Source organism: Anser brachyrhynchus (assembly GCF_964034855.1).
Source record: "Anser brachyrhynchus genome assembly, chromosome: 5".
NCBI classification, from domain to species: Eukaryota; Metazoa; Chordata; class Aves; order Anseriformes; family Anatidae; genus Anser; species Anser brachyrhynchus.
Genome location: NC_137699.1, coordinates 23,958,254 through 23,979,777, shown reverse-complemented (window position 1 = coordinate 23,979,777; position 21,524 = coordinate 23,958,254). Strand labels below are relative to the sequence as shown.

General features: G+C 35.6%; 1 long non-coding RNA gene across 2 annotated transcripts in view; it reads left to right on the top strand.

Annotated features, from left to right (window-relative positions):
- Positions 1–461: 461 nt before the first annotated feature.
- LOC308195691 overlaps positions 462–21,524 on the top strand; it is a 767,404-nt gene continuing 746,341 nt past the window's right edge. For both annotated transcript variants that reach the window (XR_013951737.1, XR_013951738.1), the window contains exon 1: positions 462–494. This is a non-coding gene — a long non-coding RNA (uncharacterized lncRNA). The remainder of the gene's footprint in view (positions 495–21,524) is intronic.

Below are 21,524 nucleotides of genomic sequence, written 5' to 3'. Positions count from 1 at the left end.
GATTATTCTGTGTCTTTTATGTATGTAGTATTTAAGTTAAAGTCTACTTTAGGATTTTCAGCTCCTTGTTTAAAGACATTACTTTTTTGCCAGTCATATTATCCTCTAATTTTCCTGCTTGAAGCTGTTTCCTCCATAATTACATATTGTCCTGGTTTCAGTTAGGACAGAGTTAATTTTCCTCCTAGTAGCTGGTAGGGTGCTATATTTTGGATTAGGATGAGAAGAGCGCTGATAACATGCTGATGTTTTAATTGTTGCAGAGCAGTGCTTACACCAAGCCAAGGACTTTTCGGCTTCTCGCTCTGTCCTGCCAGCGAGCAGGCTAGGGGTGCAGCAGGAGCTGGGAGGGGACAGACACAGGACAGCTGACCCAAACTGGCCGAAGGGGTATTCCATACCATCTGACGTCATGCTAAACAATATATAGGGGTGGCTGGCCGGGGTGGGGGGCCGGGCTGCTCGGGGATAGGCTGGGCATCGGTCAGCGGGTGGTGAGCAATTGCATTGTGCATCACTTGTTTTGTACACATTATTATTAGTAATACTATTATTATTATTATTATTATTATTATTATTATTTTCCTGTCTTAATAAACTGTCTTTATCTCAACTCACAGGCTTCACTTTCCCGTTTCTCTCCCCCATCCCAGAGAGGGAGGGGGGGAGGGTGAGCGAACGGCTGTGTGGTGTTTAGCTGCCAGCTGGGTTAAACCACAACACATATTTATTGATTACACTTTTACAAACAATAATGGCATGCCAATAAGAAATCTCAGCACCACTCACAAGTTCTTTTCATGTCAGATTGTCATGTTTTATAAAAGAAACTCTGTTTATACAATGGAGGTGATTATTTTATTCATGTGTCCAGCAGTGTTCAACATGGAGACCATTTTTTGCAATTTTTTTGTCTTTTCCTGGCTACAGAATTTGCCAAGAACTTTAACACATTTTTATGTTAGCCACATTCTGTACTTGCAATTATTTATCAAATGATTTTGATTAAAATGTTAAAAGAATAATTTTATTCAGTTTTCTCCTTTAAAATGAAGTGTTTAGTGTTTAAAATGATTGTTTACTTAGGGGTTTAAAACGCGTTATATTTTTTCTGATTATTTTCAGGATGATGTAAACACCTACCATATATAACGCAAAAAGAATGTCAGGAGACCTACTAATACAAAAAATTCTGGATGAACAATACCATATGCTTAAACTAAGATTTTTAATGGCATTCATAAAAAAGTTTCTTAAGTACCCAGCTGTTGTCTGACTTCTTGCAATTAGTTGGACCCTTAGTAACACAAGCCCAATATTTTAACTGGAAAAATATGTGTTCTTAAAATTAAACAGACCAGTCCCTATTGATCTAGCATTTTTTCAATAGGTATGGTATAATCATTACATAATTTAATAAAAGTATGTATACTAAGTCCTGACACAAAGGGAAGTCTTTCAAAAGAGATGACATTTTCAGTGCTATATTTATTGCTTATCTAACACAATCACAGCCTAATTCCTATGCCCAAGGGAGACATCTTCACTTATGACTTGGCACAGTGTGAATTTAACAGATGGACAGAAGTGTAAGTAGCCAAAAGCCAGTACTCTATGTACATTTAGGGTGTTTGCTGATGACAGGATTCTCAGACATGAATTTCCAAGCAGCCATCAGTCCTAGAGCTATAACTCTACGTTTAAAACAATACAGCACTACTAATTCAGCTTTGAGATATTTCCATGAAAACAAAACAAAACAAAACAAAAAACAACTTCCAAGCTATGTAAGGGAAGCTTTTAGTTTGGGTTTTTATTCCTTGGTGCATGTGAGCTGCAACAAGGAAAAGTACGTAAAAAAAAAGTACGTCTTTGAGTACTGCGTCCTGTTTGCCCCTGTGAAAAGAAGCAATATCCCTTACAAAACACAGTTGAAAGCTGAAGCTGATGGGACATGTTTGGAAACCAGATCAAGTAGAATGGTGTCATTTCACCACTAATAGTTGTATTCATGCTGCAAACAAAGACAGTTTAAATCCCTGGCTGCTGAGGTCAATGGGACGCTTTTGAACCGTCCCACTCAGGCAGGGTAAAGCCAGGCAAAATGAACTGATTACTTCAGATTTCTTGAAGACATTGCAGTAAGTCCAGTTACTCCTCCCAGATCGTTTTGTCTTTGGAGTCAAAGGATAACATACTGGGTCTGAAAGGTTTTGTCAAAAGAGCAGGAGTTTTGTATTATCTTTAAAAATCTGTGATAAATATTTGATCTGTGACATTCTGTTTCTAGGGAATACTGCCAACAGGGATGTTAACCAGAAAATCTTTTGATTGTAATCAGAATGCTAAGCATTTTTGGAAGCTGTAGAAAATGCTTATGCATTTCAGAGCAGCACACTATCTCTATGGAAAGGAATAAAATCACTTGGACAGAGAATATTGTGGCTTTTGTGTCCTATATCATAATCATGTCTTTGCTTCTAGTACTTTGTAACACTGTCTAATGCACCTATCCTTTCTCTACTCTGATATAGCAACTTACAAAATATTGCAATAAATATTGTTGGCCATTTAATGGAGATTTTAATAATTAACTGATACTTATACATGCTTTGAGATTCTATCAGTAAAATGTTACTTGATTAGTGTAAAATGCTACTTGATTAGTGTAAAAAGTTAAGTAACTTCAAATTGAAATTTCTATGGCATTTCTATTTCTATTTTGAATGTATGTCAACACATATTTTTTATCCACAAGGCGACACAGAAGTAAATGTGGGCCACCATCAATAACAGAATACAGTAGAATTAAATCTTGATTAGTGATACTAAGCTTTCAACGTGAAGTATGTTAATGAAAATTTAAGAAGCTTTGAAAATCTGAAAATACTACATATATATGTTATCATTTATTCATAGTTCTGAGTGAGTATTCTTCTACAAATGCCTTTTTATATTACTTTAAATGTATCTGAAAATCTTGTCTGAAATGTCAGGTTTCTGCTTGTGATATAGATGAACGTAACCAAGTTATTTGAGACAAAAATTAAACCACTAGCTGTTTTTATTTTCTTGGTGGCATACCTTGGTTGGCATATCTTGGTTTAATACACAATGACTACCTGCAAATACAGTCAGCCATAGGATTTAACTTATTCTATATTCTATTTTCTAGGTTAAAGGTTGGACCAGATGATCTTAGAGGTCTTTTCAAACCTAAATGGTTCTATGATTCTGTAACAAGACCTACATGGGAGCCCTAGTATTTTTCAGACCTTTACACATATCCAAACTTACTTTCATATGGTCTGGACAAAGAGGAGACAGGGACTGCTGAAAATCACCTCACTAGTCTACCAGCATACTCTGCATGCTGCTCTGCATGCTGCTCTGCTGTGTGATCCCAGATTGGGTCTGCTGTTCCTAAATTTACTGTGAATGCTTTGAGCTTGATCTGTTGCTTGGCTATTAGAAAACAGTACGCTTGGAAAAAAGCAGATCATGGGACCTGGCAGGCATAAGCCCACTCATCAGCTTGCTCTTACCTCTGTTGCTTGGATCTACATTGAAGAAAATGGGGGGGGAGGGGGGGGGGGAGAAAGAGAAATGAGCATCTGACCTTGAAATCTGACCTTGTACACAAGCTTCACTGAGAAAGTTTAATAAGAAGGAAAGAGCCTTAATTTCTCCTATCTATAGAAAATAGTGTCTGATAAAAATAGGGGTAGCAGAACTAGTAAATGAAGAATGCAGGTAATAAAGAATATCTTAACACAGTTTTAAAAGAGAAATATAATATCTCTAAAAATCTCATTAGGATAAATAATACCTTGTCTCACTTGAGATCATTTTGAGCACATTATATTGAAAATGACTTATTTTTCACTCACTTAAAGGTGTCTATTTCATGCTTCATGATGGAAAGCGGCTTCCTTTTCCAGGAGTCTCCTGAGCATGTGAAGAAAGGGTACAGGATGTTCTAGCTTATGTTTTTGGCAAGTTGTTTAACTGCTTTTGCTGAATCACATTTTAAAACCTTGACAGTGACTTAAATGACCATGGATTTAAGCTTTGCTACTGACATACCATAATGCCACAACTCTGTTCAACAAGGCAGTGATGAGCTAGTTTAAGCAGTGCAATGCACTCTCTGTGTGCATGTAGTCCCTCATCCCTCCTTAATAAGCATGCAGAGTTATATATTGTACAAGACACAGCAAGCTAGGGAAAAAGCACCCCATTAATCTCTCCAGCAACTGAAGTGGTTTGTTTTGTAATGAAATTTTGTTCTCTCCTCCTAGTACAAACTGGTGCCTGTTTCCTATTAGTTTTTAGGTTCAATAGAAGAGATCTTTGATAGAAAATTGCCCTTTCACTCTCTGCAGGTCACGCATTCTGCACACAAACACAACCCTGAAATACTTTTCCTGCAGAAAAATACTCAAGAAAGAAACAGTCTTCTTTAAGTATGTACTTGGCACTTCATTCTCTGTTGGTGTTTTTTTCTGTATTTGTCTTGATCGTTATAGGACAAAAAAATTATTCATGCAGTATATGCATGAAACCATTTGGTTCATTATTCACCCTGTTCCTTATTCAAATCAAAAGAGACAGAATAGCCCAAGAGTACTATTCTGCATTGCTTTTCATTCTTTCTTACCACAGTAACATTATTGATTGAAACGCCTGGTCCTCAAAAACAGTAATATTCGTAATTATGGATCTGCTTTGATTTTCAGTGCTTAGATAGGTGCATTTTGTGCGTACTCTAGGCCAGTACAGTGGTCTTTTCCTTTACCTGCATATCAATCTGAGTCATGTCACTGTTACCTTGGATGATGGTTAAGCAAATATATTCGTTTAATAATTGAAGTACTGGCATGAATTATATATGTTGTTCAGTTTGGGTTCCAGCTACTTTAACATAAAGAAAATCCTATTTAGTTCATTAATTTGTGATCTCTCACTGGGAACCAGTTACCTGCAGAAGACTTTTGTACAGGAAGACAGAATTATTGCCTTTCCACCAGCTCCAGCAGGCCATGGCTCAATATGTATATCTAAATATTTCTTTGATCCTGGTTATGGACCCCACACAGATTGCCTTTAGGCCATTACAAACCAGAACTTTGCAAAAACTTTCTGCCAAAAACAATGCTTATTAATGTATACAAAGTGTATAATAATGTATAATAATTACTATATAATAAATGTTTAAGGAGACACTGTTGTTTTGTAAGGAGCTGGCCTTGAATGGACTGTTTATTGGAAGAAATGTTTCTGGAGCAAGATGTAGAACAAAGATGTGAAAACTGTAGCTGATATCATGTTTTGGATGGTCTTGAGCTAGAAGCGTATAATATTGTTTAAAAAAGGAAAATAACACAGTGCAACCTTTTCTGCTAAAGTACAAGCAACAGCAGAAATATTCAAGATTGGCAGGGAGTGCTTAAAGTGTCAGGCCTTTATTACTGGACAACACTGCTCCATAAATAATAGAATTCATTCTTAAATAAAGGATAATTTGATTTGACTCTAAGCCTGTGCCACTGTATTTATTGCTTGAGAGAATGCTGGTGCTATGGAGAATTTGTGCAGAGGTCAGAACTTTACAAAATATATAAAATTTACAAATACTTGTTTGAATATTTCTTGACAAAAGACATCCACTTTTACTGTTCATTTTTCTCCTCTTGGAAACGGTTTGCATGTTCAAGGTATACAAACAGTAAGATGTAATTCAGTTTGTCAACGTTACAGCATGTATAATATACTCTGAGCAACTTGCAAATAATCCAGGCTCAGAAACCTTTTCTACTAAACAGTTCAGGTGTAGCATTTCAAAGAAATTTCAAGGAAGTCAGGATCAGTTGTAGCTCATCATCTGACGAAAAGCACAACTCTGTTTATAATTATTATTGTTCTTTTGGATAATTAAGCACATTGAAAATGGACAGAGTTGACAAGATAAACATACCTCTTAATACATCAAAAGTAACCAAAATCAGGATATTAATCATTAATACAATTCTACATCATTTATAGTATTTATTTATTTATTTATTTATTTCTGTGAAGGTAAAATATGGCATTATTTCATACTTAGAAGGATTGATTTAAAAATTATCCTTCAATTTTTAAAGGCTTACAGATAGCGGTTTTTGGCGTGAAATGTAATGGAATTACATTTACTTCGTAGTGATAATTCTGGATTAATGTTTTCATTTTTGCAGTGCATAAATGCCTCTGAATTCAAGTTAACTGAAGCTTTGCAGATGATTTACAATGGAACATTAAGAAAGCGGACTCAACTGTCATTCTGGATTAATTAAACCCTAATATAAAGAGAATTAATTTTGTGGATATCCACAATCCTCCTTTTTCTTGGAACTAAAAACAAGAAAAAAATCATGAATATAAGATAATTTTTTTTTTTCTCTCAAATGTTCTCCTCTAATCCTGTTTAGTTGCATTAGAATCCCATTAATTCCAACAGAGTCCTCAGCTGTGTAGGCATTTACAGAAAAAATAGTGGTCAACTCACATTTTGACATGTTAACAACAGATTCCATATGCCTTCAGAGGTTTGAGCTAATAAGATTAAATCTTACTGTTTTTAACGTATTTCTGTCATTTTCTAACTTCCCATTAGGTTTTTGAAATCTTTTTTTTTTTAAAAAAAAAAGGAGTGTAAAACAGTGTTCCTAAAAATGTGAAAAATACTTCTTTTGTCCAAAACTTTTTAACCAAATCCTATGAAAGACTCTGTCCTCTCATCCACATTGCAATAATGTATAGAATGTAATGTGTTTTGTAGAAATAACTGGTGTGTTAGAATCTTTTTGTGTTGTTCTTATAGTAGTTGGATTCTAAAGTAAGTGAATACCCTCACTCCAGCAAGAAACTTTGGAAAAAAAGGCCTAGAATATCCAAGAGAAGAAACTCTTAAAAACCTTGATATGCTGAAAACAAACAAACAACAACAACAATAGTAAGAAAGAATTTAGAAGAAAAGTGAAAAAGGCACAGATTTTGAGGTTGCTGAATGTTACCCAAGACTTGAGCCCATCAGGAGTGCTGGGCATCTGAATGGCTCTCTGCAAACTGGGATTTTTATTTTTTTATTTTTTCCTAAATATGCAAAACTACATTCTCTCTTAAGCAATCTGACTGATGATAGTTGGACACAATTTTGAGCAGTCTTTACTATTCTTTTGGAGATGTATCATTGCTCAGACCTAGATAATTTCAGGTTTATGGAGAATCTTTCCAGATTACATAGGAAATAACTACTGTTGGTACATGGAAGTAAAGTTGATCCTGAACAAGATTAGTCTTTATGACAGTTTAGACATATATGCTGCAAGGTAAAATTCAGGCAAGTTTCCCTTTGCCTTGACCCTTGTAACTGCATAACTTTAAAAGCCTTATTTTGTTGAATGTCTTGCACAATGGTTGCTGGTAGAGCAGAAATTATACCTGGAGGCACTACAGCTAGAGATGATGATTGGGCTTAAGTAAAGTCATTGGCACTACACAATGATATAAAAGTTTTCATGCACTGGTCTGAGAACTACCTCTGCAGTATTTGTTTTTAATTGCCATGTAGGCTGTGCAGAAAACCACAGAATCACAGAATCACAGAATCATCTAGGTTGGAAGAGACCTCCAAGATCACCTAGTCCAACCTCTGACCTAACACTAACAAGTCCTCCACTAAACCATATCACTAAGCTCTAAATCTAAACGTCTTTTAAAGACCTCCAGGGATGGTGACTCAACCACTTCCCTGGGCAGCCTATTCCAACGCCTAACAACACCTTTCAGTAAAGAAGTTCTTCCTAATATCCCATCTAAACCTCCCCTGGCACAACTTTAGCCCATTCCCCCTCGTCCTGTCACCAGGCACGTGGGAGAATAGACCAACCCCCACCTCGCTATAGCCTCCTTTAAGGTACCTGTAGAGCATGATAAGGTCACCCCTGAGCCTCCTCTTCTCCAGACTGAACAACCCCAGCTCCCTCAGCCAAAAACAAACAAACAAAAACAAACAAACAAACAAACAAAAACCAAGCCAGGATTATTTAAAATGCTGTAAGCCTCAGGTCAATAGAAGGAGAAAAATAATGCAAAATATGTTTTGCTTTCCTTGAGAACTCCCTTAGGAATTCTTTGAGAAGCCTTTTCAGCTTAGCTGGCCATCCAGTACAGAATCCTTGAGTTTGGTTTCCATCATCACCCTGACAAGACGCTGGCTCTAGCTGAGAACTTACTGACTTGAAATAACAGTAGAAATCAAACCAGCCTAAAAGCATTACAGATTTGTAAAACAATAACTTTGCCAAACACTTACAATGTAGTCATGGTATTTGCAAATTCCTTCATGCAACTAGATGATTAAAAGGAAACCATTTGTTCATACTTCATTTACATTTATTAAAGTGCTAGTGTACTTACTCATCCAAGCAATGGATATATTCAGGATAAATAAGTTAAATTTCAGAAATTAATTACTGAAGTAATTATGATTATTCTTGTAAGTTAATGAACTTCAAGCAAATCTGCACCCAAACTGTATACTTATTTGTGTCTAAAATTACCTATTTTGAGAAAATTAATAAATTATGATTTTGAGGCGGTAGGGCAAATTCAAATGGATTTATTGTGAATACAGGAAAAGTGAACTTTTGAATGCAGCTTATTTGTTAGCTATTAATATCCCAGAAAGGTATTTAAGGTCATATTTAAGGTAGTGAAACATCACCTGGAATGTCACGTAGAAATGTGGTCCTTCATGTTTAAATGTCTTTGCCCCATAGGAGCTATGGCTGCTTTTTATAAACATGCTGGTTGTGTAATCACCATGGAGTGTTAAGAAATACATAAGCAAAGCAACAAAGCAGTGACAAAATAAATGCATATAAATTACTTAAAAAGAAGAAAAAATTGGTCTTGATCTATACCTGTGCAATGTGTCTTATGCTTACTGTAAACTGGGACTTAAGTTCACTGATTCCTTTGACTTCCATGTATTTCCCCTCCATATTATAGATTTTAAGCCTGACAGTACAGCTGAACTCTGATATCTTGTACTGATCTAAACTCTTTCTATGTTCAGTTTATATAAATCTCATCATGGGGAATGTAGGTACATCCTTGGGCTCTCTCCTTTTAGTATTCCCTGGTGCTTATAACAGTCACCACTTTCGTGAATAAACATTATGATGGAAGATATGAGCCCAGGAACCACCACATTTCCATCCCCAGAGGAACATACAGAAGCAGTGCTTTACAAGGAAGGCACTTGAAGGCTTAGTACTTTACTGTATTGTTGACAAAGAGTAACAGATCAATGAGCCTTCCTCCTGAAATACAACACAAGTTTCTCATATATGCAATACTTTCAATATCACAAATCACCTGATTCTACAGTGGTATTGTTGTGGTTAACCTAGCAGGCAGCTAAGCACCACACAGCTGTTCCCTCATCCTCCCCCAGGCACCTCTCTCCAGTGGGATGAGGGAGAGAATTGAGCAGGAAAAAAAAGTAAAAGCTTGTGGGTTGAGATAAAGACAGTTTAATAGGACAGAAAAGGAAGGGAAATAATAATAATGATAAGAATAATAATATGTACAAAACAAGTGATGCACAATGCAAATGCTCACCACTCACTAACCGATGCTCAGCCTGTCCCCGAGCAGCACTCCCGCCACCCCTCCCACCCCCAGCCAGCCACCCCATATTAATTGTTCAGCATGATGCCCTATGGTATGGGACATCCCTCTGGCCAGTCTGGGTCAGCTGCCCTGGTGCTGTCCCCTCCCAGCTCCTTGTGCACCCTCAGCCTGGCAGGGTGGTGTGAGAAGCTGGAAAGTCTTTGACTTTTATATATAAGATATATAATATATAATATACAATACATAAGAGTACATTGTTCTGTCAGATAAGAAGTGACAATCTGAGTTAGCAAGTAGCTTGTACTTTGCTGGGGGTGAACAACAGAGGGGTTCTACAAAATTTGCTATTACACAAAGTCTCCAATTGCCATATGTAAGACAAAGACTTGTTTACAATATCTGTATCTTTTGACATCTCATATAGGTCAGGTGGTCAGCCTGTAGCTCACTGCTCTTGCATCAGCTAGATTTGACAGCCATTCACAATCTAATGATATATTTGCCTGCAGAAGATTGTTCAGCTGTTACATGGCACAGCTGCATGAAACAGCAACCAGTGGTGGTGAGTTTTGGTAAACAAGGTAGATGAAGCCTAAAGTTGAAGCTCTATGGAAATTTTATAGCTTTGCTTAGAATTGAAGTAGTTAAGTGAATTACATTAAATAAGATGAAAGAATGATGGAAATAATGTAGACCAAGGGTCACATCACCCCTGTATTATGTCTGCAACAATGACTTCTGACAGTTCTCATAATGTGACCACAATAGGGACCAAGTTCTCCCACCTTATAAGCAGTTCCCTATTCATTACCATAAAGAAGCCAGATGATACATCTCTCTGGATTGAAAATTTCAGCCAAAAGAACTAATCACTCTTGCAGCATAAATATCATGACAGTTATCAATACCATGTGTTGGTGTTAGTTTTATGCTTGATCCCTTTGTAATTGTGCAGCACTGCAGCAGAATAAGAATGAAAGATTTGCAGAATAACTTCACCTTGCATTCTAGCAGGCTGGGCCAACTTTCTGTTACTATTTTAGAGATGAGTCTTTTCTGCAAATTCTTTGCAAGTAGATTTAACTAGAGACAGCTTTTGAAAAAAAAATAACTAAATTAAAACACAATTCTTTCAGATTGCTGAAAAGACTAAGAATTCCAAAAAGTGCTTTCAGTCTTTCAGTTTTAGTTACACAGTGAACCTGGCAAATTACAACATGACTGACTCAGCACTGAATTTATACTGTCTAACTTTTGGTGTAACAAGCAAAAGATACCAGATGACTACAATGGTTAGTATTGATATAGACACATAATAAGTACCATAAACCTAAAGCAGCTTCTATCTTAAAGGTAGGTTAGTGGTTTATTGCAATGGGTTGCCCAGGGAGGGGATGGAGTCACCATCCCTGAAGGTATTTAAGGAAAGGTTGGACGTGGTGCTTAGAGACATGGTTTAGTGGTAGGTTTTTAGGTAGAAATTGGTGGTAGGGGGATGTTTGGACCAGATGATCTTGCAGGTCTTTTCCAACCTTAATTATTCTATGATTCTATGATTTTATTTTTATTTTTTTTTTTTTCTTAAAGCTTGGATCAAACAACAGATCTGAGTGTGACCACATTGTTTGCACAAAGGGAGATTATGGCTCATCACTTCTTCCTTCCTGATCTGTAATAACAAAGACGGGTTTGTGTGAAAAGCCAAACATTTCTGGGTGTTTACTGTATGCTTACCAGAGACACCCAACAAGAGTGAGGGAAGAAGGGGAATGAACGAAAGAAAGAAGGAAGGAAGGAAGGAAATAATTTGGTTACTTCTGCAAAACAAACAAACAAATGAACAAACAACAACAACAAAAACACAACAGCATTCAAAGAGAGAATAAGCTTACCTGATAAGCTCTATATCTTATAATTCCAATTTTGAGACTACTTGAGCCTTTTTCATTAAGCTACAGTTGAATAACCATTTTAAAAATTTGTATACATTTCTACATGCTATTTATAGCATTTGATAAAAGCAATCACTTACCATTAATGTAAAATCATAGTTTCCACTAAGCACCTTAAAGTGTATATGTGCATATGTACATAGGTATGCTTTCACCTATATGAATCATTCCATAATACCTCATGATTACATTTTTCTAAAATAAATAAAGACGCACAAATGTCATTCCGTGGCCTAGTTCATATGTTTTATCTGTTTTAGAAAAATCTCTCAAAATGTAGAATCCCTGAGGGCTTTTTTAAGCCAAGTTTCTTGGAATAAAAGCAAGACATGTAACTTTCTAACTAGCTCATTTTGGCTCAGTTTTTCTGAGACAGATGTTACAAATGACGGGACTTGTCTGTTCTGGGCCTCAGTGTAGAAATTATTCACCACAGCAGACACAGTCTTTCTATTTTACTGCCAGTTATGAGCTTGTGAGTAACACACCACAGTGCCCTGATTAGTTTTTGTTTTCACTCCCTCATGATTATTGGTAGGACTGGAACAGAATGATAAGGATATTCTTCCTGATAAATCTGATTTTGAGAGACAGCTCTCTTTCAATTTCTTTGTTCACTTGGTTTTGTTAAATTAATCTAGCTATTAGCTCTATCAGTCCTTTAAAAATAGTTAAAGAACTTAACTGTCTCTCCCCTTGTACTCTTCAGGATAGCATATTTCTTACAGACCTGCTGTAACACTATCTTGACTGAGGTCTGAAATACATGGGACAAATTTAGGGTTACCGAAGGAGCTATTAATATGTATAATTAGATATCACTTCCCTTTCTGTTCACCTTGTGAGTATGGAATATTTTTTGTGAGTATGGGTTCACTCTTTTGACTATAGGATATTTTCTAAGTTTTTTTTTCTTCCCTTTTTAATGGGATTGCCAAAGATTTGTTGTTGTTTGGTTTTGTTTGTTTTGTATGTTTGTTTTGTTGTTATTATATTTTTTGTTTGTTTGTTTGCTTGTTTGTTTGGTGTCATGTTTCTACTGAAGCCTGTGTCATATTTTCAATAAGAATATACTGTATATATACAACCACTTTCCTCTGAGGCCGTCATAATTCTTCATAGTCTATTTGTGATTATATACAAATGCATAAGAGTTTAAAAGTCATTAATAAATATGACCTTGAAAATGTCCTTTTGACAATGGGCAGAAGGGTGGAGAGGGGTGGGAAAGAGAAATTATTTTTCCCCTTTAATGATAGTGATTTTAATTTGCCTAAGATTATACAGAAAATGTGTGACAGAGCCAATGGCTGAGCTTGTGGTTACAATTCTCGTCCCATCTAAGTCATCTAATTTTAATTCATTTAATTTACTGCAATAGGACTTCAGCCCAAGTTTCCTGACTGCTGGTATCATGGCTTAATTACAAAGCAACTCAGTGAACTACTCTGTGATGATGTTCTAATATTTTTGCTAAATTAGAAGAATTCCCTATTATGTGCTAATAACATTAAAAAAACACCAACCAAACAAAAAAACAACCCAACAACACAGCGACCCCCCTGATGCTTATTATAATAAACCAGATTGCCAGGTTGGTGTTCTACCACCTGCACAAACAAGATATTCAGGATGAGGTTCCTACAAGCACTGAGTTTTTTTCTGAAATCTGTACCAGTTCAACTCAAAATGAACTTTCTTCAAAAATGATTCCATATATCAGTGATGCCTAGATGATTTAGACTATCAAATACTTAGACGATCCTACTACTACTACAGTAACACAGAAATGAAAATGCTGCATGGTTCATGGTAAGCATTTTTATTTGTATCCACTATGAGCTTCCAGGCCTGCAAAGATGTAAATATGAGTAATCAGTTAACTGCAAAAACAAATACTATATATATCACTACTAGCAAAACCAAAAAGTAAAAATTGTTCCAATTGTTCTAATTTTCTATAGCTCAGTCTTCCTTTTAAATGGCCAAAGCAGATAAAATTGTGTTAGTAGCAATTCTGACATCTCTGCTTATATTGTAAGACATTTATTTTCATGTCATTTTGATGCAGCGCAGGGAGCCTATCAGTAGTGGGTCTATAGCATTTGGTCTTGAATCCATCAAATTACGTCCTGTAGAAGCACAGCTAAGCACACTATTAAATAACTTATTATTATCTTTAAAATCACAGGCTTGTTTGTGATATTGGAAAGTGTGGGTGGAAAAGAGAAAGATAAAGGTTATATGCCAAAACATTTAAAGTTAAAAAAAAAATAAAAAATGACACAATTTCATTAGCCTCTCCTGCCCCCACCCACAAAAAATCCTTTTTGAGTGACAATCATTTTTTTTTGTTTTCCAAACTGAGCTGAGCTGTGATACATTCTGAGAAGACGAGTTTTATACTGGTTATAATTGTTCATCATGCTCTGCTGTAAGACAGGAAGTTGGTATTCTTGTGTAACTTTCTTGGTTCATTTAGCTAGATCATTAAAATCTGATAAAAAGACTTCTTTCTGGAGTCCTTACTCTGGGGAATATCAGCATGCCCTGACGACCTACAGTAGAATGGACACTGTTAGCATCTATGAAAACTGATCATTCAAATAAGTCTCTTGTTGTTCAGAAAATATCCAGATATTGTGTAGCAGCAGCTCCACCTTTTCATTTAACACAGAATATATATATATATATATGTATAAATGATTTTGTTATTGTATTTTTCAGAAAACACAGATTGTTTTTTTCATTCTTCTTATAACATTCTCAGGTGGCTGAGAACACATTAGTAAGTATCAAATGTAATATATAAAAGATGCTTTTCATCAGTGTTTCTGTCTTTGAATGTCTGTGCTGCAATTTGCTTTATTTTAAGCATGGAAAAAGCTGCAGTGTTTGCAAGCTCTCTTTATGTTTATTTCCATTCTGGTTTGATCAACACTGATTAAGAACAAAAATTAGCTCTAAAATCCCAACTATTTATAAGACTGGTAGGAAATAGGCTAAACAAATAGGTGCATTATTTTCCCTAGCAGCAGTCATGCACAGTAATAAATGTCACAATGGTTTTAAAAAAGGATGGCTCGTGTTTAGGTTTAGTTATCAAAATCCACAGCATATAGGCTGACAGCTTTTGAAATACATAAACTGTTTCTGTCCTTTTTGTTTCCATAGCAACTGAGTGCTCAAAGCTTTAGTTTTGCACATGAGGAAGAAAAAAAAAAACAACACCCTCTCAGAGCAGGATCTGGAATTGTCTGGAACAAAAGAAGAATGGAATGGGGGGAATGGAAAATGAAGCAACTGTAATACAAAACCTAGCACAAAGCTTTTCTTTCTTTCTTTTGATTTTATAGATTTTTTTCCTCGAGTTGCTGGGTGCATTGCCTTGGACATTTACGTAATCATAGGCTAGACTCTCTCATTGTGCAGTACTTTAAGAAAGTAAACCCCTCACAGTGACATTTATTTAGATGATCACCCTGTTCACCTTGAAATGGCATTTCATTACAAACACAATCATACTAGATACTCTTTTCTTCTTGCATTACAGCATTTTGCTATTCATGAGTATATCATTAAGAGCCTGTCACTGTTTCTAGGTTTGCTTTGTTTTGCTGAAAAACCTGTTTTAAAGAGGAATGTTGTTTGTTTCAAAATATTTTGGTAAGATTTGCCACGAGGGAGAATATTTTACCAAACTGAAAAAGATATTCATGCATATGTGGAAGTATATTTATTTAAGTTGCAAAATATTCAGTGGAAACAAAATTAAAACAGAAACAAGAATGCACTGAGAGTTACAGAAGGTACCCCCTGGCTAATATACATTAGAGTAGAAATATGATGTTGTTTTAGAAGAGGACTAGGGTTTCCAAACATATTCAGTTTTGCCATTTTTTTCCATGGAAAAACGAAAGATAAAGATAAGAGAATAACCCAATTCATCCCCAACAAACAGAACTATCAATGCACATTCAACAAATGGAAAGACTTTGTTGCTTTCAGATATTGAGGGAAATAGGCTTCATGTTTTCCTGGTTTGAAAATAAGCAGATTTAGTCATAGTTATACTTGCTGATACTACTGCTATATGAAATGGACTAACAGTAAATGCAGAATAGGACTAGTTTGGGCATGCTATTCTGTATCATTTCTATTACAAAATGAACTTGGCATGTAATAATCTTTCTCTCTTCTCTGACAAGAAGGGCAACGGTTTACAGTTCATTGTGAAATGACATTATACTTATTTCCAACTGAGCTGTTCTAGATTTCCATTAGACAAAACGAAAGGCCTTAAAGACAAGTAAAAAGTGATTTTTAGTTCTAAAGATTTTACTTGTCCAAAACATAGTCTCGAGATCAACAATTAAATTTTAAATGGGTGCATATAACATTGCATGTGATATTAATATCTAAAAAGTAAATTAAAATAAGCTATAGTTAGAGTAAGTTCTCCAAATTTTAACACAGTTTTATCAAGAAGCGGTTGTATCTTTAATGCATAATGACCTGATTAACCAAAATAGCTTCTAAAGATCCATTCCAGTCTACTAAATAAATAATAAACCATATAAAACAGTGTATGAATGAATACAACCTGGAATGGCTTCTTCATGTCTGTTTTGTTTTAGTGGATAAATACATAAAACATTTATTTATTTCTTTATTTAATAGTTGAAATATATACCGTTTCGGTAGACAATGAAGAATTCCTGTAGGATACATAGTATGTGCTCTTAAAGAACACAGAGCTTGCTGAAGTTCCCACTGCTCTGTCTTTGAATGCACCACTCATGCTTTTGAGTATGAGTAACCATTATATATATATATACACATATATATATATACATATATATATATATAGTAACCATTTACAGGTATGCCTTAGTGATAAATTTCATTCTTCAGTCCAACTTATTCTAGTGTTATGATCAGTACATGTAATATTTGGTTTAGCTCCTCATGTAAGGTGCAACCACTTGCATTATAAGTCTTATTTTTATCCCTTCACAGGACTTCTGTTCCAGGCCCTTCACCAACTTCCCAGACCTTCTTTGTACAGGCTCAAGGGCCTTGATGTCTTTCTTGTAGTGAGGGGCCCCAAACTGAACACTGTACTTGAGGTGTAGCCTTACCGGAGCCAAGTACAGAGAGACGATCACCTCCCTGGTCCTGCTGGCTACACCATTCCTGATACAAGCCAGGATGACATTGGCCTGCTTGGCCAGCTGGGCACATGGCCGGCTCATGTTCAGAATGTATATCTGTGTTTTCTTTGTTGTTGTTTTCTGTTGCTGTTGTTTGTTTGAATCACTAGCAAAATGGAATTATGTTCTTATTCTTTTCCAATCGGAGAAGATAGTTAGATCAACTTTATTCTTTTTTGGATCCACAAATTCTTCCAGAACTTCACAGTGATACATAAGTTGAAGGGTCTGGGAGGAGTTCAAGACAGAGATTCTTCCACACATTTTCTAGGCTAGGATTAACCCCACAGCTGAAGTACTTTAAGAACAACATGGAAAACATTGAGGTAGCTTAGTTTTGAAGAAGTAAACTGATCAAACCACACTTAACAATCTTGCTGCTCTGCATGCCCTCACTACAGGAAAGACGTTGAGGCCCTAGAGAGTGTCCAGAGAAGGGTTACAAAGGAGGGTCTGGAACACAACTCCTATGAGGAGCGGCTGAGGGAACTGGGGTTGTTTAGCCTGGAGGAGGCTCAGGGGAGACCTTATTGCTCTCTACAACTACCTGAAAGGAAGGCGTGGGGAGCTGGGGGTCAGTCTCTTCTTGCAGATAACTAGTGACAGGACTAGAGGGAATGGCCTCAAGTTGCCAGGGGAAGTTCAGGTTGGAAATTAGGAGAAATTTCTTCTCAGAAAGAATAGTTAAGCATTGGAACGGGTTTCCCAGGGAGGTGTTGGAGTCACCGCCCCTGGGGGTGTTTAAGGAAAGGCTGGATGTGGTGCTTAGGGACATAGTTTAGTGGATGACAGTGGTAGTAGGGGGATGGTTGGACCAGATGATCTTGGAGGTCTTTTCCAACCTTAATGATTCTGTGATTCTGTGTACATTACCATAGAACATAATGATACATGAACATGGCTCAGTGTCAGAACTGACTGCTTTTTTAACAGAATAAATTTTTGCCTCTATAAAACATTTTTGCTACATTCATAGAATACAATAATAACAAACAAAGGGACAGGGACAAAAAGGTATGTCCCAATTAAATAATTATTTCCTGTCCATAATCTTTATGATAGCACTTCTCTTCTGAAGCTATTATGGAAATTATGATGTGCTTTGAAGGAGAAATAAAGTACCTTTGACCATAATACAATTAGTGTTGTACTGCTATGCTACAGTATCAAATTACGAAAGAGTATAAATATATGTTCAATATATAAACAATCTAAACTGAAATGTAACTGGTTTACCATCAATAATATAATCTTTCCTAAAGGGACAAATCTTTCAGTCTTGTTTTACAAACTGGACTGGAAGATGTGTCACAATAGAAAGCTGGTCGTACTTACCAGGAGTTTACTTTTGCCACAAGAATAATTGTTTTATGACTTGTCTATACTATCAATAAACATTTTTACTTTGGTTGTGAAACAGGTAAATCACTCTGAATCTTTATTATTATTGCCTGTCTCTTAATGAAGCCTGTCACTAATTTAAAGCTAGGAAAGAATTTGAATACACTGTATGGTTTTATGTCATTTAAAATCATATGGCCTTTTTTAGTATTTTATTATTGGCACAATTTCAGGGAAATAGCTGTTATTTCTCTTTTCTTACTACTATTTAATGCATTTTTAACCACACTGCAGACATAAAGGAAATGCTTCTTTTAATTTCAGTTTGCATTTCAGACTATTTTCTACTTGTTTCACATTTCAAATGAAACTCTAGGTTTATTTAATGGAAGAATTCAAAGCACAAAATTGCCCTGCTCTTGTTAAATCCAATGACTCTGACCGCAAAAGATGTCTTGAAACAGCAAGCTATATAAATGCTAATAAATGACCACTGCAGAAATGTAGTACAAAAATGAAATATAGACACGAACAAAAATAAGGAAACTAGCTTCATCCCTCCCCAATCCCCTTCCTGATACAACTTTCTTTTCTACACAGAACCTATCTATAAATCACACACACACACACAAACAAACAACAACAAAAAAACACAGAACCAATTTTTAGCTTTTTATACCAGCTTGAAATAGCCCTATACTCTTATTTTCCTCTCTTTTTTAGTTATTTTTGTGACCTTTTCCCAATGTCATTTCTCAGATTTCCAGTAGCTGCTCTGCAGTCTTTGTTAGATGTTCTTAGGTCTGAAATTTAAACCAGTCAGGGCATAACAGCATGTCTACGTTCTCATGGTTATATTGTATTGGGATATTTTTAAGGGTCTCTATGCATATAAGAAGCTTAAGAATACAAAAATTTCATGTTGGTACACTTTTTAAGCATGGACAAATTTGTGTGTGTACAGCATCATTTTTAAGTTCTTGCTGACCATGGGACCTCTGCAACCACAGAATAGAATAAAAGAGTCACAAGGCAGCATCAAGAAGTGAAGGAACAACTGGAGGGTGGATTTTCATTCTTAGTCTTAAGGACAATGGAAAGTCTTCTCACTATTTGAGACAAAAAGTGTGAATTAGGTGACAGAACTGAGGGTACGAGGAAATGGAGGACACTGAGGTGTGTATGTAATATAAAAATTACACTCTATATAACTAATAATAACGATAATGGTAACGGTAACGATAACGATAACAATAACAATAACAATAACAATAACAATAATAATAATAAAAGATGTATGTGCTACCAAGGTTAAGGGATCTCCAAATCAGAAGAAATATGTAGGCAAATTTACATTTTTCTGTATTCATACTCATGCATCTGGTTTGAAGTTCATTCTGAAATATGCAAATGTATATCTATAAATGAAAATAAAAAATTAATGATATGAAATGATCATGAAATAGAATAGAATGATGGTGCTATTTCAAATGCTAGGATTCAAGATTTCACTTATACTACTGGAATCCTTGAGATCAAGCATACTGCATAACAAACACACTTAATTGCCAGTAACAAAAATTTCTGCCAGAATGCAAAGGTGTCATTTAAGGTAAACAAGACTACCAGGAGCTCCGGTTCACAGTAGTGTAAACCAAAGAATAAAATTACAAAGCTAAATGCCACTAAACCTTTATGGGGTAAATTGAACATCACAGAAAAGACCATTGTTCACTTTTTCTAAAATAGTATTTGAGATGAAACAACTCTGAGTAAAAATTGACAATGTAGATTTTGAGATACACTTTCTTCCCAGTGACAGTAATATCCACAAAAGACATAATTTCATTAAATAAAAACATGCATACACAGCTATTGTACTGTTATATGGTTACTATAAGATATCTGTAGATAACACATAAAAAGGCCATACATAGGGGTTTGAGGAACTTGTCATTACAGTGCACCAAATCCCATGTTTCAGAATGACAGATATGAAAAAAACTAGGAACACCTGGGCATCCATTTTGCAATGCCAAAGATTCATTCAGTTACAGTGACTAACCATGAGATATTCCATCCGTATTTTTGCTATTCTTATTAGAATCTGGCTAATATTTTTGTTAATGTTGTTTTCTATGTTACAAATATTTTATCAATAAACATGAATTTCTATGATCCTAATTTAGATTCTTAATCAGGGAGGCCGTCTAATTTGGTTAATCAGAGTTCTTAGAACTTTCAAATGAAAATTATATCCTATGTTCTGGTTGGCTTGTTCCATATTTGAGCTAATTTCTCAACTGCTTAACATACACGATAATCAAAAGGCTGTAATTAAGTTAAGCATGGATTTCTTTGGTAACCTTACCCGCTCTGCACTCAAGTTTTCTCTACATGCACGTTTGACACTAACATTTAAGTACTAATAGAGTAGGAAAAAAAAAAAAGTAAAGAAAAAGATCATCTGGCAATAAAAGTAAAGCAATAGCATATTTCACAGTTTTAGATTTCTACAACAAATGGCACAAAGGAAAACAGACTAAAATTTGTCTTTTTCCCCAGAAACATAGAATGACTGAGATTGTAGGGATCTCTGGAGGTCATCTAGTCCAACTCCTCTGCTAAAGCAGGGTCACCTAGAGCATGTTGCTCAGCCATGTCCTGGACCAAGTCTGGACCGTGACTTTTCTAGTATCTCCAGAAACAGAAATTCCACAACCTTTCTTGGCAGCCTTTCCCAGTGGTCAAAATTAGTGAACCAATGAGACTTTTAAATTGTGATTGAAAGACAGTGCTGGATGCATTCAAGGGCCTAAACAGAAAAGTCACCTGTATTAATTTACTATCTCCTATTTATTTTTTTTTTCTTGTTTTTCTGTGTTTCTGTTTGTTTGTTTGTTTAGACAGCTCTCATAAATACAGATCCACTCCGTAGGGGGTCACATAAACAATGTTTTTCTGTGTGCTTCCTTTTCTCTAATGAAGATTTTCAACCAACTTTCTGCCCCTATGATGTTAAATTAGTATATTGAAAGAGAGCCAGAGAAGTTTATTGTAAAATTGCTTCCCAGGTTTCACTTAAAGAGATCACTAAGAGTCAAGTATGTATGAATGCTTATACACAGAAGTCTCTAAGATGACTGTAAATAAGCATTCCTGGAAAAGGGAGTGCTGCTCTTCAAGAATATGCAGAGGCAGTGGTCTTAGTCTGATATGAATGATATAATTTCACTATGTGTGTCCTGGTTTTGGCTAGCATTTTTTTTATTTTTATGTGTTTTTTTTTGGTTTGTTTGTTTTTATTTTGTTGGTTTTTTTTGTTTGTTTGTTTTTTCTT